A 20,584-nucleotide genomic window follows, 5' to 3' on the forward strand; every position below is an offset into this window, starting at 1 on the left:
CCCCCTCTGATTCTGATAGGCACATGATCGATAATCTTATATTTAAGAGAAGATAGATTGTGTTTGAACATTTTAAAGTGTCTCGCCACTGGTTGGTTTTGATTTGCCCCTTCCAGGGCTTGTCTAATGGCCATTCGATGTGTGGCCATTCTTTCTTCGAACATACAGGTGGTTTTGCCTATATAGAGCAATCCGCATGGGCATCGGATATAGTATATGACAAATCTGGTACTGCAGGTAAGTATGTGTTTTATAGGAATACGAATCCCTGTATGTGGGTGATTGAAGTCTTTACCTGTCTCCATATAGCTGCAGGTTATGCAACCTGTGCATCTGTAGCAACCCGGCTTATGATTTAGAAAATGTGACTGGTGTGTATTACTGGTACTGGAGATGTCGTTTCTAACCAGTATATCCTTTAAATTTTTATTTCTAGTAAAACTAGGTAGGATACTTGTTTTTTTTTTTTTTGCAAACTGCAAATCGGGATCTAGAGCTATTACTGGCCACAATTGCTTTGCTTTCCTGGAAATTGAAGTACTGAGCGGATGGTATTGCTGCACAAACACCTGTTTGTTCTGTAATGCAGTTCTGGATATGGCTGGCGCTAACAGTTGTGACCTGGGAAGAGCTAATGCTTTTCTTTTTGCCTGTTGTAAATCAGCATATTTATACCCTCTTTGCATAAATTGTACAATCATGGCATCTATCTCTGTGGCAGCTTTATCTTGTGCATCAGAAATCCTGCATACTCGCAAAAATTGTGAGTAGGGGAGGCCTTTAATACATGCTGGTGGGTGTTGGCTATGTGCGTGCAGGTAAGTATTCCTGTCTGTGGGCTTTTTGTACAGGCCAGTATGTATAGTGCCTTGATCAAGTGATATGTTCACATCCAGGTAGTGGACCTGTGTCTCACTTATATCCCATGTGAACTTAATAGTAGGGTCCAAGGTGTTGATGTGCAACAACTGCTGTTCTAACTGTAATTTGGTCCCTGTCCAAATTAACAGGAGGTCATCTATGTAACGGATTATCCAACATAGATTGTCCGTAATTTCTCTATTGGAGAAAAATAGTTCTTGTTCGATTTTGAACATATAGATGTTTGCAAACGACGGGGCCACGCAAGAACCCATTGCGCAGCCCCGCCGCTGGCGATACCATCCATTGTCAAAAAGAAAGTAATTGCGTTTTAATGTGAGGTCTAATAAAGTCAAAAAGAAAGACAAATCGGGCCCTGTGTATAGCTCATTGTCGGTTAAAAAAGATCTAACCGCTTGTATGCCCAAATCATGCGGAATGTTAGTATACAGTGAGACAACATCTAATGTGCATAATATGCTATGTTCAGGTACCGGTGAAATCGAGATCAATTTATTGATCAAGGTATTGGTATCTTTTAAGAACATTTTGTGTGCCTGTATGAGGGGCTGCAGGTAAGAATCCAAGTATTGGGAAATCTTATAATTAATGGAGTCTCTTGCCGATATAATGGGGCGGCCTGGAGGATGTTGTGAGTTTTTGTACAATTTGGGGATTGTATACAAAACCGGGGCAATTGGGAAATCCTGTACCACATTATGGCTAACTTGATCAGAAATAATACCTGAAGAGACGGCTTGTTTAAGGATAGCATCCAGTTCAGTCTTATAAAGTTGTGTGGGGTCCCCCTGCAAAGTTTCATAAACATTCGAGTCCTGTAATTGTGAATATATTTCACTTTTGTAGTCAGATAAATTTTGTAGAATGATCCCGCCTCCCTTGTTGGCGGGACGGATAATCAAATTAGAGTCCTTTTTAAGGTTTTGTAAAGCTTGTCGTTCGTCCCTAGATAAGTTGTTGAAGACAACCGGATTCTTCTTGGTATATTTTTCAACAGAACGATCCAAAGTCTTTGTGAAACATTTAATTGAGTGATTGGTTGAAGTGGGGTCAAATCTTGATTTCATTTTTATACAGGCAGGAATGTAATTGCATTTGGGGTGCTCATTTAGTGGTGCTTTTTCAAAGTACTCTTTAATACATAAGGAGCGTGCAAATTTATAAGAGTCAATTTTCCATTGTTGATCATTAAACCGTCCCGATGGAACATAAGATAAGCCTTTACTCAGTACCGACATTTCTGCTGTACTCAGTTTACGGTTAGATAAGTTAAATACAGATGTTATTTGCGACCTTTTTGCTTCTTTGACGTGGTCCCTCTGCCCCTGCCCACCGCGTGCGGGCCCGGTTTTGCCCTCGCGCTGAGCGCGTGTGCGTACCCCTAAAGGGGGTTTACCTGTGGTAGTAGAGCTGCTTTCTTCAATTTCGCTCTGAGAGGCGTATTCACCGCTTGAAGTATCTGTGTCCAATGGTCTAAATCATCTACGGGGTTGTCGGAACTGGGATCTCAAATTGCCTCCTGGATTTTGTGCCCAGGTATATACATTACATTCTTGGTAGTCTCGTTGTACCATTGTAAGTTTTTCCCTTTTGTATTTCGGAAAAGGGGTTGGTAGAGTCTGCACAGGATCTCTCAATCTAAATGCTTGGTACTTTAAATGATATAGGTTAGAACTATAGCTCTAAACGTAAACCAACATATGGCCATAAAACAAACGAATAATTGATATCTGGCACTGGGTTGGCGGTGTTCCCAGGGATAGTTCAGTAAACTAGTCAAGGGAAAGTGTATGGTTCTTGTATAGTACAGGAGCCTAGAAGTAAACCTCTTTGTGGGGGCACTCTTATTTAATTATTATGATTTAAAATATAACTTTTATTTAATCAATTTAAATGAATATAGTATTCAACCTTTCCCAAACATGATTTTTTTCAAATATAATTTTTTAAATATGTATAAAAAGTAATTAGGTTCAGAGTGCAGTAAATATACTCAAAAAACTGAGAGTTTCTTTATCCTAATTAATCAGGCCCCAAAATGCGGGTCGCCCATGGGTGAAAATATAGTCTCTTACAATTTTGAAAAATAAGGTCAAGAGAAATAATAATCTTATTCTGACCCAACGGCACGTCAGAATTTCCTAGCGGGACACCCGGCCTGCGGCTCATAAAAAAGTATCAAGATCATATGATGTCTAAGTGTTGGTGGTTACACATAAAACCATATATATATTTCTTTATTTTGATTTTATTATTATTTATTATTTATTATTATTTATTATTTTTTATTTCTTTATATTCACAATATCCTCAGAAAATCATCACACTCAGTAATTTGATCTTTTATCTACACTATCTCATTTACCTATTATATTTTATTTCTAATCCTCAACAACAATATTTTTTTAGTATATATATTTTTTTAGTATATATACTTTTTTAGTTTATTTCCTATTTCTTTCAGAAATATTACATATTATTATTATTTTTCATTTAATTTCATTATTTACATAACCTTTAATTATATCTTCAATCATTATATTTTCATTGTTATTTATTTTTGTCCTTTTTTCCGTTAATTTTACTCATCCTTTTTTTATATTTATTTACTAACTGAATTAGAAAAATCAGCAATAGGGACTATCTTTCCCTATTCTTTGTGCTGAATTAGTGAAATTCTCAGACTACATCACACATGGAAACCAATGATTTAATTACTCTCTCATTGGTTGATCGAACTGTCATTCATTACTTTAGCTTGATGGTGATTGGGTCACTACCATTTAAAATCTCCATGAAGGGGTATACCAGTCAGGCAGATGGTGATCAAGCCCGCTGTTAGGGTGAAACGTACGTTCCTGTTCTTACGCGTCACATGACGCAACTTCCGGAATCCCGAGATACGTCACTGGGCCCGGACTTCGGCACTGACGGAGACACCAGCCGCAGCCGCTGCACATGGGGACATCTCATCCCCACTAGGTATTTCAGTGCACTCTCATCACCTGCACGGCAGCTCCTGTGAACTCTGCGCTGACCACGGTTAACAGGGTTGCAGGGCGCCGCAGCGGGTGACAGATGATACACTTCTTTCTTTCTTCAGCCCGTTACCGCCGGACCGGCTCTCTCACCTCTCATTCACTGTGTGCTTGCACACATATGGGAAGGCAGCAGAAGTCGGTTAGACATATGGGACGGGCCTCTGTACTATCTACAGCAGGAGATGATTTAGATATTTCACAACGCTAAAGAAAATGATCAGTATTCTCCACATTACATGTCTTTGAGCTATAATTGTTTGAAAATCCAATTCTGTCAATTTATATCTGCATCAGTCACAGAGAGACTTCAATCTCACTGTTACTCCTTCTTGCTGCAACTAAAATATTACTATATCTTACTAAAGTGAACTGTCATAACCTTGTGGAGTGTTTAACTCCTAATGTGTATGGCATAATTATATTCTATGACCATTCTTACAGGGAGATCGACATCATTCAGTTACTTACCTGTTTTCTGTTTTTTGGTTATTATCTGATATTTCCAATGTAACTAGCAATACAAAGTCTGAGATTCTGATTCACAAAGACTGTTTTGACGGTTTCTATTTTCATCAGAAACAGCAATTAATTGCAAAAAACAGATACATGTTTCTCTCATTTACAGGTACTTGGGAACATCTCCTTGTTGCGAAATCATTAATGTTTACAGCATATCTTTTTCTCCAACAGGAGTGACATACATAAACACTATGTGACTGTGTGAGATATTGTTAGAATTAGCGGCTTTTGGTGGTTTTATGTGTAACCACCAACACTTAGACATCATATGATCTTGATACTTTTTTATGAGCCGCAGGCCGGGTGTCCCGCTAGGAAATTCTGACGTGCCGTTGGGTCAGAATAAGATTATTATTTCTCTTGACCTTATTTTTCAAAATTGTAAGAGACTATATTTTTACCCATGGGCGACCCGCATTTTGGGGCCTGATTAATTAGGATAAAGAAACTCTCAGTTTTTTGAGTATATTTACTGCACTCTGAACCTAATTACTTTTTATACATATTTAAAAAATTATATTTGAAAAAAATCATGTTTGGGAAAGGTTGAATACTATATTCATTTAAATTGATTAAATAAAAGTTATATTTTAAATCATAATAATTAAATAAGAGTGCCCCCACAAAGAGGTTTACTTCTAGGTTCCCTGATCTCTTTCAAGGAACAACCTTCTCTTGTGATTGATTTATCTTTGACCTTGGGGAGCACCACCAGCAGGATAATTTGTTCTCGGAGCATTCTCCACAAATATCTTCCATATTGCTGGTTTGTTACATCTTTTTCATTACCATTCAAAACAGGTTGTGCAGGACACTTTCCCCTCACCCCATAGTACAGGAGCCAAAAGGAGAAGAAAGACTACGAGTCTCTTCTGGGGCACACTTTTGTTATGAAATATATGGTCTTGTAATATTAAAATGTAACTTTTATTGGTATTCCTCTAAAAAAATAGCTATAAGGCAAAGGACAAAAAAAATATATATATATGAAGATAATATCAATTATCGAAAGGTTTGTCTATCCAATTTGAACATTATTGATTGAATTTGGGTGATACAAATCAAACTTGATGGCTCTATTGGGCGAAATTATATGTGTGTCTCTGGTGTTAGAAAGAATAAGTAATATACAAGAATATGTAATGTAGATATATTCTTTACCTTCTTCCGAGAAAATAAACTGTACTTATAATGAAAATAACAATATACCGGAAGGAAGGGGTATTATTCTGTCTAACAAGCCGGGCTCCACCCTAATAATTGGTAAAGTATAAATTTCCACAATCTAAGATAGAAAATGATAATTAATGATAACAATACTTTGGCTCCAAGTCCTGTGTTCTGGGTTAGGATATAAATACCTGCAGTACCAAGTATTCTCTGGTGGTCTCCTAACCAGGTACTGACCTGGCCCACAGTGCTTGGCTTCCAAGATAAGACGAGGTTGGGCATACTCAGTGTGGTTTGACCGCAGGTGGATATATCCTGCTTGATGATACCTGGAACCAAGTATATAGCTCTGAGAGATCCCAAATTTTGTTGTTGAGATAATTGGGTGCTCTTAAATCCAGACACTGGCGGCACCTGATATTCCCTGATGGTCTCCAAAGGCGTAAGCTGAGAGCGGAACTGAACCTATTAGGGAACCATGTATAGATTGTGTTTAGGTGTACAAAAAAATATATATTAATAATAATAATAAATTGAGGATGAGTCCTGGACCCAGATGCAGCTTATTAATAAGTTCCCATTGTTGCCATGTTTCACATGTGTATACAAATGTCGTTCTCAAATTGATTCTGTTTGTAATACCCCTTACTTCCGGTATATTGTTATTTTCATTATAAGTACAGTTTATTTTCTCGGAAGAAGGTAACGAATATATCTACATTGCATATTCTTGTATATTACTTATTCTTTCTAACACCAGAGACACACATATAATTTCGCCCAATGGAGCCATCAAGTTTGATTTGTATCACCCAAATTCAATCAATAATGTTCAAATTGGATAGACAAACCTTTCGATAATTGATATTATCTTCATATATATATATTTTTTTTTGTCCTTTGCCTTATAGCTATTTTTTTAGAGGAATACCAATAAAAGTTACATTTTAATATTACAAGACCATATATTTCATAACAAAAGTGTGCCCCAGAAGAGACACGTAGTCTTTCTTCTCCTTTTGGCTCCTGTACTATACAAGAACCATACACTTTCCCTTTTGTATTTCACAAAATTTCTTTTGTAGGTATCTACTTGTTCTCCCAGTTTGGATAGCCAGTCCGTTTCAGTGTCCTGTATCAGTGCATCCTTGTGCATAGATTCAAAGGTAGTGATTTTAGCCTTAATCAGGTTCAATTCTCTAGAGGATTCCTCTATGATGAGTAGAATAAGTGCAGCTACGATTTAATTCTGCTCGTCATAGAGGAATCCTCTAGAGAATTGAACCTGATTAAGGCTAAAATCACTACCTTTGAATCTATGCACAAGGATGCACTGATACAGGACACTGAAATGGACTGGCTATCCAAACTGGGAGAACAAGTAGATACCTACAAAAGAAATTTGGTGAAATACAAAAAGGAAAAACTTACAAAGGTACAACGAGACTACCAAGAATGTAATGTATATACCTGGGCACAAAATCCAGGAGGCAATTTGAGATCCCAGTTCCGACAACCACGTAGACGATTTAGACCATTGGACACAGATACTTTAAGCTGTGAATACGCCTCTCAGAGCGAAATTGAAGAAAGCAGCTCTACTACCACAGGTAAACCGCCTTTAGGGGTACGCACACGCGCTCAGCACGAGGACAAAACCGTGCCCGCACGCGGCGCGGCGGGCAGGGGCAGAGGGACCGCATCAAAGAAGCAAAAAGGTCGCAAATAACATCTGTATTTAACTTATCCAACCGTATACTGAGTACAGCAGAAATGTCGGTACTGAGTAAAGGCTTATCTTATGTTCCATCGGGACGGTTTAATGATCAACAATGGAAAATTGACACTTATAAATTTGCACGCTCCTTATGTATTAAAGAGTACTTTGAAAAAGCACCACTAAATGAGCACCCCAAATGCAATGACATTCCTGCCTGTATAAAAATGAAATCAAGATTTGACCCCACTTCAACCAATCACTCAATTAAATGTTTCACAAAGACTTTGGATCGTTCTGTTGAAAAATATACCAAGAAGAATCCGGTTGTCTTCAACAACTTATCTAGGGACGAACGACAAGCTTTACAAAACCTGAAAAAGGACTCTAATTTGATAATCCGTCCCGCCGACAAGGGAGGCGGGATCGTTCTACAACATTTATCTGACTACAAAAGTGAAATATATTCACAATTACAGGACTCGAATGTTTATGAAACTTTGCAGGGGGACCCCACACAACTTTATAAGACTGAACTGGATGCTATCCTTAAACAAGCCGTCTCTTCAGGTTTTATTTCTGATCAAGTTAGCCGTAATTTGGTACAGGATTTCCCAATTGCCCTGGCTTTGTACACAATCCCCAAATTGCACAAAAACTCACAACATCCTCCAGGCCGCCCCATTATATCGGCAAGAGACTCCATTTATTATAAGATTTCCCAATACTTGGATTCTTACCTGCAGCCCCTCATACAGGCACACAAAATGTTCTTAAAAGAACCCAATACCTTGATCAATAAATTGATCTCGATTTCACCGGTACCTGAACATAGCATATTATGCACATTAGATGTTGTCTCACTGTATACTAACATTCCGCATGATTTGGGCATACAAGCGGTTAGATCTTTTTTAACCGACAATGAGCTATACACAGGGCCCGATTTGTCTTTCTTTTTGACTTTATTAGACCTCACATTAAAACGCAATTACTTTCTTTTTGACAATGGATGGTATTGCCAGCGGCGGGGCTGCGCAATGGGTTCTTGCGTGGCCCCGTCGTTTGTGAACATCTATATGTTCAAAATCGAACAAGAACTATTTTTCTCCAATAGAGAAATTACGGACAATCTATGTTGGATAATCCGTTACATAGATGACCTCCTGTTAATTTGGACAGGGACCAAATTACAGTTAGAACAGCAGTTGTCGCACATCAACACCTTGGACCCTACTATTAAGTTCACATGGGATATAAGTGAGACACAGGTCCACTACCTGGATGTGAACATATCACTTGATCAAGGCACTATACATACTGGCCTGTACAAAAAGCCCACAGACAGGAATACTTACCTGCACGCACATAGCCAACACCCACCAGCATGTATTAAAGGCCTCCCCTACTCACAATTTTTGCGAGTATGCAGGATTTCTGATGCACAAGATAAAGCTGCCACAGAGATAGATGCCATGATTGTACAATTTATGCAAAGAGGGTATAAATATGCTGATTTACAACAGGCAAAAAGAAAAGCATTAGCTCTTCCCAGGTCACAACTGTTAGCGCCAGCCATATCCAGAACTGCATTACAGAACAAACAGGTGTTTGTGCAGCAATACCATCCGCTCAGTACTTCAATTTCCAGGAAAGCAAAGCAATTGTGGCCAGTAATAGCTCTAGATCCCGATTTGCAGTTTGCAAAAAAAACAAGTATCCTACCTAGTTTTACTAGAAATAAAAATTTAAAGGATATACTGGTTAGAAACGACATCTCCACTACCAGTAATACACACCAGTCACATTTTCTAAGTCGTAAGCCGGGTTGCTACAGATGCACAGGTTGCATAACCTGCAGCTATATGGAGACCGGTAAAGACTTCAATCACCCACATACAGGGATTCGTATTCCTATAAAACACATACTTACCTGCAGTACCAGATTTGTCATATACTATATCCGATGCCCATGCGGATTGCTCTATATAGGCAAAACCACCTGTATGTTCAAAGAAAGAATGGCCACACATCGAATGGCCATTAGACAAGCCCTGGAAGGGGCAAATCAAAACCAACCAGTGGCGAGACACTTTAAATTGTTCAAAAACAATCTACCTTCTCTTAAATATAAGATTATCGATCATGTGCCTATCAGAATCAGAGGGGGTGACAGAGCAAAACAACTCTTACGTTTAGAAACCCACTAGATACACAGATTAAATACTGTATCACCAGCGGGATTAAATTAATACATCTCTTGGAATTGTTACTTGTAATTCTGCCTCTGTTATTTCAATGAACCAGTCGTAATTGTTGTTGCCCCCTCGTTGATCATTCAGTGACAACATGCCGTATGTTTCATATTCACCATCAGTGATTCTACTGGTTGTATCGTTGTGGTGTGCTACGTTTATTGTATAAGTCCCATTTGTGCCATGCTAAGTCTTGTCAGGTTTACTTTCTCTGATTTCATGAATTAATACAGTCTTACCAAGTTGTTACTTATTAACATCTATGCTTTAAATCTACATACATGGGCGCGACCTACCCCCTTGAGCGCCTCATGTTTGTAAGCGGATGCAAGTCATGTAATGTATGACAACATTATTCAGGTGGTTCTATCAATGAATCGTGTTTTGTAACATAGAATAAACACCGCTCTCGCGGACACAGGTTTATTCTTGTTTTTCTTCTCAAAGAAGCATGCATCATGTTTAGAAAAGTTCAGTTGAATAATTACACCCTGCTAGTATTGCTCCTGTGCTTTTGATTTCTCTTGTTTATGTTTATGGATGCTTTATGTGTTTTCAAGGGTTTTATTATTTCTGTTTTGTGAGGTCACCTGGCAACGGCTTACGGGAATCCGGTGCGGTCCCGGCACCCGTCGCACTTAGTGTGACATCATCGATCCTAGCCGCAGCCACGGGACCACGAGTTCACGCTGTGAGGGTTTTCACACTATAAAGGTGTGTGTTCACCATTGTGTTGTATCCTGATGAAAGTTTTTTTAAATAAAACTGAAACGTTGATCACTAATAGGCTGTTATTGCCTTATACTTTTTTACATCTACTAAGTCCGGAAAGTGCCGCCTATCTTTTCTCCATATATATATATATATATATATATATATAGTACAGGAATCACATAAATGGAGTATAATTTACCACACTTTATTTGCACCTCAGGCAAGATTTACATGCGGGTTGTGCTGGTCAGGTTTTACCGGCAGTTCTTAAGTTAGCAGTATAACGTTCCAGGTTTTGGTAATCACAAACAGTGCATATTCCAAATGGCTCCTAATGTAACACCAGACTCCCATCTATCACCTAACCACTTGCTGGCATCAGGAGAAATGTCCTACTAAATAAAATACATTTTTAAAGACAGCAGACAAGGTGTAGTAATTAGTCCAGCTGTGGTTTACATCAGACTCAGCAATCCTGCTGCTGCTCCAATTCTGCAAAAGCCTACCATTCCAAATTAACCTCATGTGGATTCATGCTGTCCCTGCCACTTTATATATATATATATATGTATGTATATATATATAGAAGCATAGGGCCGGCACTCCTCGGTTACCCGGTTACTGCGCTGGTGCCTTCACATGTACAGCAGTACATACATATAATTCTCACCGTGCGGCACTCAGCTTGTATAAAAAACATACACTGGAAACCAGTAGCGTTCAACAACGTTTCAGTGCCTCAGCACTATCGTCAGGTTTATAAAAGAAAAACACATAAATTACATACCTTTATACACAATCACCCGTGCAGTCTACCACGCCGGGAGTCCCAACGACCCCTCCTCCTTTCCGGCTGCGGCTGATGACATCATCAAGAAGTGCACCCATCACCATGGTTACAAATAAACATGCAGCGGTTCTACAGATATAACAATACGTATGAGTCAGATTGTCAATCAGATTGTCCCAATTGAACTGCGATCAAACCTATAAGGCTAAGAAAAGCATTCAAAAGCAATTATAACTCAAATATTCATTTAATCCCCGTGGGGATAAAACATCCAGTCGATGTATCCATTGTACCTCCCTCTGTATTAGTAATCGATTACGATCACCTCCTCTCACCGGTTTTTCTACCCAATCGATCATCCGATACCTAATACTGGCTACACTATGTTTAAACTCCGCAAAGTGACGGGCAACTGGTTGATCCGATTTTTTGTCACTATTCAATGCCGCTCTGATTGCTGATCTGTGCATTGACATGCGATCCTTGAATCTTCCCTGGGTTTTGCCTATATAGCTCAATCCACAGGGACAGATAATTTGGTATACAACATAACACGTATTACATGTTAGATGATGTCGGATTAAAAATTTTTTACCTGTGTGTGGATGAAAAAATGAATCGCCTGCAATTAAAAAACTACAGGTGGTGCATCCACATTTAAAGCACCCCAACTTTTTCTTAGACAAAAAATGCGGGGTACCAGTTGGTTCCCGATTACTAATATCTGTACGAACCAAAAGGTCCCTAAGATTTTTACCACGTGTAAAACACGGCATAGGATTTGATTTTTGGAATGGCAATTGCTGATCTGTTTTAATTACATACCAATGTTTCTTAATAGCGGCATTAATTTCACCTGATTGTGTATTATATTGAGTAATAATCGGTACTCGTTCATTTGATGTCTTAACCTGTACCTTATTTAATAATTTATTACGATCAATCAATAACACTCGCTCTTTAGTGTGATTCAGTAGATCTCTCTTATATCCCCTTAAATACAATTTCTCTATCAGTGCATCAATCTGTTTAATGGCCGTCCCTGTGTTTGAATTAATTCTCCTAATTCTCAACATTTGTGAATATGGAAGTGAATTTTTTAATTTTGATGGATGACAGCTATTATATTGCAATAGTGTATTCCTATCTGTTTCCTTCAAGAATACCGATGTCTCAAATTGATTATTGATTAATTTGATGTCAACATCCAAATAATCTATACATTGTTGATTAATGCGAAATGTGAATTTAATTGGACTTCCACTGTCATTAATCTTTTCCATTAAACTGCAAAAGGTGTCCTTAGAGCCTGACCACATCATAAACAGATCGTCTATAAAGCGGGTATATAAGACAATGTTTGAAAAAACAACCTCCTCAGAGAAAAATAAATGTTGTTCGACACTGAACATATAAATGTTAGCTATTGCTGGGGCCACAGCAGAGCCCATTGAGCAGCCGCTCAATTGAATATAATATTTTTTGTCGAACAAAAAGTAATTCTTCTTGAGGGTAAACTCCAAAAGACATAAGCAAAATTCAACAAATGCCTCATCATACAGATCACAATCTAACAAAAACCTTTTCACCGCCTGTAAACATTGATTATGTGGTATAACTGTATATAGGCTGACAACATCTGCGCAGACCATCCACGATCCTTCCGGGATGCTGCCCAGAGCTGTCAGCTTATTAATGAACATAGTAGTGTCCAGGAGGAAATTCTTATGCCGTTGAACTAACGGCTGCAAGATGGAATCCAGATATGTTGAAATTGGTTGTGTCAAAGAACCCCTTGCCGCAACAATAGGGCGTCCTGGTGGGGGTGTCACCCCTTTGTGTATCTTAGGCAGTGTATAAAGTACTGGGGTTATAGGATATTTTGGTAATAAAGCATCTGCCAATTTCTGATCAATGATGCCCTCATGTACCGCTGCCTTTAAAATAACCTCCAGTTCTTCTTGAAATTTATTCACTGGATCGCCCATCAGTTCTTTGTATGTTGTCTCATCATGTAATTGACGAAGAATCTCACTGCGATAATCCTTAAGATCTTGTAGGACGATCGCTCCGCCCTTATCTGCCGGTCGTATAATTAATTCCGAATTTTTTGACAAGGTACCAATGGCCCTCCTTTCCTCTGGAGTTAAATTAGGATGTATTTCTTTAGGTCGTATTGTGACATTTTTAACCTCTTTGTCAACCAAACGCATAAATGTTTTTAAACTTGAATTATTTGTATTTGGATCAAATGTAGATTTTGGGATGATCTTCCTCAGCTGTTCCGGAATAGGGTTTGCTGTAACACTTGTTTCTGGTTTAGTGGGCTTATTGAAAAATTCTTTAATCTTCAATTTCCTAAACAATTGATGTTTCTCTTGTTGCCACTTAAAATCATCAAAAAAAGTAGTTGGGATATAAGATAGACCCTTACTCAATAAAGATCTTTCTGACTGAGAAAGATCATAGGAAGATAAATTTAAAATTATTTCTTCTTTGATGTTGGTCGGATCCTTTTGTATTGGCCCCCCCTCCTTGTTGTTTTCCGTTTTTTGCCAGGAATTTTGCTCTAGTTTGTGCTCCAGACGCCGCTGTTCCGGGGGTTAACACTTCTGAGTCACTGTTAGTACTGCTGTCATTTTGTGACGAAAAGCCCAATCTTCCTGTTCTCTGCGGTCGACGGAAGAACGGACGTCTATTAGTGTTCCTTGTATCTCCAGTGGTCCATTGATATACTGTATGTAATTCATAGTCCTGTTGAACTTTAGATAATTTTTCTTTTTTAAATTTCAGTAAGTCTCTCCTATACGTAGACACTTGAGTTTCTAATTTGGCCATCCAATCACCGTTAGGATCCGTGCTCAGTTTAGTCGCATGCTGCTTTTCAAATAGCTGAATTTTTTCTTGTAAAGCATTTTGTTCTTTTTTAGCAAATTCAATGATTAACAGCATGAGGTCAAACGAGCATCGATTCATTATTCCCACCCATTTTTTACAAAACTGTAAGTCATGTCTGCCCACTGTCGGGCCATTTTTCATCCGTAATCCTCTCGGGATAATTTTGGCTCTATAATGATCACTCAGGGATATCGCATGAAAGTGGTAATCAATCTCTTTCCTTTTCATTTTCCATAATTCTTTGTAAAGGATATCTCCCATAGCAGATTCTGGTTGCGTATTTAAACCTTGTGTTTCCAAAATGATTTTAGCCTCTGCATCTGAGAATCCAAAAGTCTCACTTCCAGAGAGAAGCGCTGGATTAAACTGGATGTCAGCTTCTATTTCTCCCCCCTCCGCCATGCTGAGTTGTATGGGGGCTGATATGCTGATTAGTTATAAACAAATCCTGTGGGCAATACTAATTAACAAAACCGACTCAGTTACGGTCAAAAATTGAGTCCAGGTAGAGAAAAATTCCCACCTCTGAACTGCTTAGTCCTTATAGAACACGCTGCCACACATCAAAAACTGAGCGGATGATATAGTACCTTGATATTTCCATAAAACGTTACCAGGTGCCTTGCCAAATTAGGAATTTAAGCACAATCCCAAAATATAGAAGCATAGGGCCGGCACTCCTCGGTTACCCGGTTACTGCGCTGGTGCCTTCACATGTACAGCAGTACATACATATAATTCTCACCGTGCGGCACTCAGCTTGTATAAAAAACATACACTGGAAACCAGTAGCGTTCAACAACGTTTCAGTGCCTCAGCACTATCGTCAGGTTTATAAAAGAAAAACACATAAATTACATACCTTTATACACAATCACCCGTGCAGTCTACCACGCCGGGAGTCCCAACGACCCCTCCTCCTTTCCGGCTGCGGCTGATGACATCATCAAGAAGTGCACCCATCACCATGGTTACAAATAAACATGCAGCGGTTCTACAGATATAACAATACGTATGAGTCAGATTGTCAATCAGATTGTCCCAATTGAACTGCGATCAAACCTATAAGCCTTATAGGTTTGATCGCAGTTCAATTGGGACAATCTGATTGACAATCTGACTCATACATATTGTTATATCTGTAGAACCGCTGCATGTTTATTTGTAACCATGGTGATGGGTGCACTTCTTGATGATGTCATCAGCCGCAGCCGGAAAGGAGGAGGGGTCGTTGGGACTCCCGGCGTGGTAGACTGCACGGGTGATTGTGTATAAAGGTATGTAATTTATGTGTTTTTCTTTTATAAACCTGACGATAGTGCTGAGGCACTGAAACGTTGTTGAACGCTACTGGTTTCCAGTGTATGTTTTTTATACAAGCTGAGTGCCGCACGGTGAGAATTATATGTATGTACTGCTGTACATGTGAAGGCACCAGCGCAGTAACCGGGTAACCAAGGAGTGCCGGCCCTATGCTTCTATATTTTGGGATTGTGCTTAAATTCCTAATTTGGCAAGGCACCTGGTAACGTTTTATGGAAATATCAAGGTACTATATCATCCGCTCAGTTTTTGATGTGTGGCAGCGTGTTCTATAAGGACTAAGCAGTTCAGAGGTGGGAATTTTTCTCTACCTGGACTCAATTTTTGACCGTAACTGAGTCGGTTTTGTTAATTAGTATTGCCCACAGGATTTGTTTATAACTAATCAGCATATCAGCCCCCATACAACTCAGCATGGCGGAGGGGGGAGAAATAGAAGCTGACATCCAGTTTAATCCAGTGCTTCTCTCTGGAAGTGAGACTTTTGGATTCTCAGATGCAGAGGCTAAAATCATTTTGGAAACACAAGGTTTAAATACGCAACCAGAATCTGCTATGGGAGATATCCTTTACAAAGAATTATGGAAAATGAAAAGGAAAGAGATTGATTACCACTTTCATGCGATATCCCTGAGTGATCATTATAGAGCCAAAATTATCCCGAGAGGATTACGGATGAAAAATGGCCCGACAGTGGGCAGACATGACTTACAGTTTTGTAAAAAATGGGTGGGAATAATGAATCGATGCTCGTTTGACCTCATGCTGTTAATCATTGAATTTGCTAAAAAAGAACAAAATGCTTTACAAGAAAAAATTCAGCTATTTGAAAAGCAGCATGCGACTAAACTGAGCACGGATCCTAACGGTGATTGGATGGCCAAATTAGAAACTCAAGTGTCTACGTATAGGAGAGACTTACTGAAATTTAAAAAAGAAAAATTATCTAAAGTTCAACAGGACTATGAATTACATACAGTATATCAATGGACCACTGGAGATACAAGGAACACTAATAGACGTCCGTTCTTCCGTCGACCGCAGAGAACAGGAAGATTGGGCTTTTCGTCACAAAATGACAGCAGTACTAACAGTGACTCAGAAGTGTTAACCCCCGGAACAGCGGCGTCTGGAGCACAAACTAGAGCAAAATTCCTGGCAAAAAACGGAAAACAACAAGGAGGGGGGGCCAATACAAAAGGATCCGACCAAGTAAAGAAACCGCCAACATCAAAGAAGAAATAATTTTAAATTTATCTTCCTATGATCTTTCTCAGTCAGAAAGATCTTTATTGAGTAAGGGTCTATCTTATATCCCAACTACTTTTTTTGATGATTTTAAGTGGCAACAAGAGAAACATCAATTGTTTAGGAAATTGAAGATTAAAGAATTTTTCAATAAGCCCACTAAACCAGAAACAAGTGTTACAGCAAACCCTATTCCGGAACAGCTGAGGAAGATCATCCCAAAATCTACATTTGATCCAAATACAAATAATTCAAGTTTAAAAACATTTATGCGTTTGGTTGACAAAGAGGTTAAAAATGTCACAATACGACCTAAAGAAATACATCCTAATTTAACTCCAGAGGAAAGGAGGGCCATTGGTACCTTGTCAAAAAATTCGGAATTAATTATACGACCGGCAGATAAGGGCGGAGCGATCGTCCTACAAGATCTTAAGGATTATCGCAGTGAGATTCTTCGTCAATTACATGATGAGACAACATACAAAGAACTGATGGGCGATCCAGTGAATAAATTTCAAGAAGAACTGGAGGTTATTTTAAAGGCAGCGGTACATGAGGGCATCATTGATCAGAAATTGGCAGATGCTTTATTACCAAAATATCCTATAACCCCAGTACTTTATACACTGCCTAAGATACACAAAGGGGTGACACCCCCACCAGGACGCCCTATTGTTGCGGCAAGGGGTTCTTTGACACAACCAATTTCAACATATCTGGATTCCATCTTGCAGCCGTTAGTTCAACGGCATAAGAATTTCCTCCTGGACACTACTATGTTCATTAATAAGCTGACAGCTCTGGGCAGCATCCCGGAAGGATCGTGGATGGTCTGCGCAGATGTTGTCAGCCTATATACAGTTATACCACATAATCAATGTTTACAGGCGGTGAAAAGGTTTTTGTTAGATTGTGATCTGTATGATGAGGCATTTGTTGAATTTTGCTTATGTCTTTTGGAGTTTACCCTCAAGAAGAATTACTTTTTGTTCGACAAAAAATATTATATTCAATGAGCGGCTGCTCAATGGGCTCTGCTGTGGCCCCAGCAATAGCTAACATTTATATGTTCAGTGTCGAACAACATTTATTTTTCTCTGAGGAGGTTGTTTTTTCAAACATTGTCTTATATACCCGCTTTATAGACGATCTGTTTATGGTGTGGTCAGGCTCTAAGGACACCTTTTGCAGTTTAATGGAAAAGATTAATGACAGTGGAAGTCCAATTAAATTCACATTTCGCATTAATCAACAATGTATAGATTATTTGGATGTTGACATCAAATTAATCAATAATCAATTTGAGACATCGGTATTCTTGAAGGAAACAGATAGGAATACACTATTGCAATATAATAGCTGTCATCCATCAAAATTAAAAAATTCACTTCCATATTCACAAATGTTGAGAATTAGGAGAATTAATTCAAACACAGGGACGGCCATTAAACAGATTGATGCACTGATAGAGAAATTGTATTTAAGGGGATATAAGAGAGATCTACTGAATCACACTAAAGAGCGAGTGTTATTGATTGATCGTAATAAATTATTAAATAAGGTACAGGTTAAGACATCAAATGAACGAGTACCGATTATTACTCAATATAATACACAATCAGGTGAAATTAATGCCGCTATTAAGAAACATTGGCATGTAATTAAAACAGATCAGCAATTGCCATTCCAAAAATCAAATCCTATGCCGTGTTTTACACGTGGTAAAAATCTTAGGGACCTTTTGGTTCGTACAGATATTAGTAATCGGGAACCAACTGGTACCCCGCATTTTTTGTCTAAGAAAAAGTTGGGGTGCTTTAAATGTGGATGCACCACCTGTAGTTTTTTAATTGCAGGCGATTCATTTTTTCATCCACACACAGGTAAAAAAATTTTAATCCGACATCATCTAACATGTAATACGTGTTATGTTGTATACCAAATTATCTGTCCCTGTGGATTGAGCTATATAGGCAAAACCCAGGGAAGATTCAAGGATCGCATGTCAATGCACAGATCAGCAATCAGAGCGGCATTGAATAGTGACAAAAAATCGGATCAACCAGTTGCCCGTCACTTTGCGGAGTTTAAACATAGTGTAGCCAGTATTAGGTATCGGATGATCGATTGGGTAGAAAAACCGGTGAGAGGAGGTGATCGTAATCGATTACTAATACAGAGGGAGGTACAATGGATACATCGACTGGATGTTTTATCCCCACGGGGATTAAATGAATATTTGAGTTATAATTGCTTTTGAATGCTTTTCTTAGCCTTATAGGTTTGATCGCAGTTCAATTGGGACAATCTGATTGACAATCTGACTCATACGTATTGTTATATCTGTAGAACCGCTGCATGTTTATTTGTAACCATGGTGATGGGTGCACTTCTTGATGATGTCATCAGCCGCAGCCGGAAAGGAGGAGGGGTCGTTGGGACTCCCGGCGTGGTAGACTGCACGGGTGATTGTGTATAAAGGTATGTAATTTATGTGTTTTTCTTTTATAAACCTGACGATAGTGCTGAGGCACTGAAACGTTGTTGAACGCTACTGGTTTCCAGTGTATGTTTTTTATACAAGCTGAGTGCCGCACGGTGAGAATTATATGTATATATATATATATATATATATATATACACACACACACACACACACACACACACACATATATATATATACACACATATACATATTTATGTGTATACTGTGTGTGTATATATATATATATATATGTACAGCATATAGTTCTGTGGGCATCCGCACTAGTCTGCGCATCAAAGATCCAATCAGATGGTGCTCAACTCCAAGGAAAAGTTATTTCCAGTAGACAGTCATTTGTAAAAGAGGACGATTTTTGTAAAATCATCAAAAAGTCATTTATTAGCAGATAATCAAGTCGACGTTTCGATCATATCCAAAAGATCTTTGTCAAGACACCATAAGGTAATGCAAAAGGCAGGACACCAGAAGCACGATTTTCTAAAAATGGTGAGTGCCCTCTTTTACAAATGACTATGTACAGTATATATATATATATATATATATATATATATTCACCATAATTTTTTAACTGCTCATGGGATATTTCTCTCTGTTCAATTCAAATGTAGCATAATCAGTCCTTTTAAATTGATGTGATTGCTGCCAATTCCTGAAAAGCCGATCCACCGGCTGGATACATGTGAAAGACCAGAAAAAAGGAAGACGCAATTGTGAGTAAAATAGGAAATCTTTACTGATTATAAAGTATAGGCTCACGTACATCAAGGTAAAATAATACAATTCATATTTTTAACAACCGAGGATAACACAGAAACCATCAGACAGTAATTAACTCAATAGTTCTTAGATAATTGGACCAGCTGTACATAGTCTAAACATCAGACCAACTGCTACCACTCATAGTGCTGTCCTACAGGTATGGTAATAATCTTAACATAAACACATTTTATTTTGCGTCCGTCTGTTTCAGTCATTATCCTCTGCTGTTACATGTTTTAAAACACTTTTAATACAACAAATCCAAATAAATAAATATCACAATATACAAACATAAACATATCGATACAGTCACAGTTTATTTTCTTATTTCAAAGATATTTATCCCCACTTCATTTTCATAATATCATTAATTGTACTATGAGGCACATAGAGGAAAAGAAAGAAATATGCAAGAATACATGCACACACATATAAATATGTACATTCATGTATATATAATGGAAACCCAATATATATGTGTATCTACACCAGTTAATAACAATAATAATGGATATAGCTGGACATTGAGTATTGGACCATGTCATGCATCTCACCACGCACCCTATCGATGTCACTAAGGGGTGATAACACCCAACATACATAGTGGCATCAGTGTGCATGATCATCCGCACTCCATCAGTGCAAAAAAGGGACAATGTCAAACGTCTCATTAAGCCCATTTGGACTCAATGTTTTAAGTTTATGGATCCAGTATGTCTCTCTTCTTCCTAACTTTTTTAAAAGATCACCACCTCTATC

The 20,584-nt window shown here is 38.4% G+C and overlaps 1 protein-coding gene across 1 annotated transcript in view; it reads left to right on the forward strand.

The window, feature by feature from the left end:
• HCRTR2 (hypocretin receptor 2) overlaps nt 1-20,584 on the forward strand; it is a 292,533-nt gene that overhangs the window by 239,818 nt on the left and 32,131 nt on the right. The window lies entirely within an intron of this gene.

This window comes from Pseudophryne corroboree, chromosome 4 (genome assembly GCF_028390025.1).
Source record: "Pseudophryne corroboree isolate aPseCor3 chromosome 4, aPseCor3.hap2, whole genome shotgun sequence".
Taxonomy (NCBI): Eukaryota; Metazoa; Chordata; class Amphibia; order Anura; family Myobatrachidae; genus Pseudophryne; species Pseudophryne corroboree.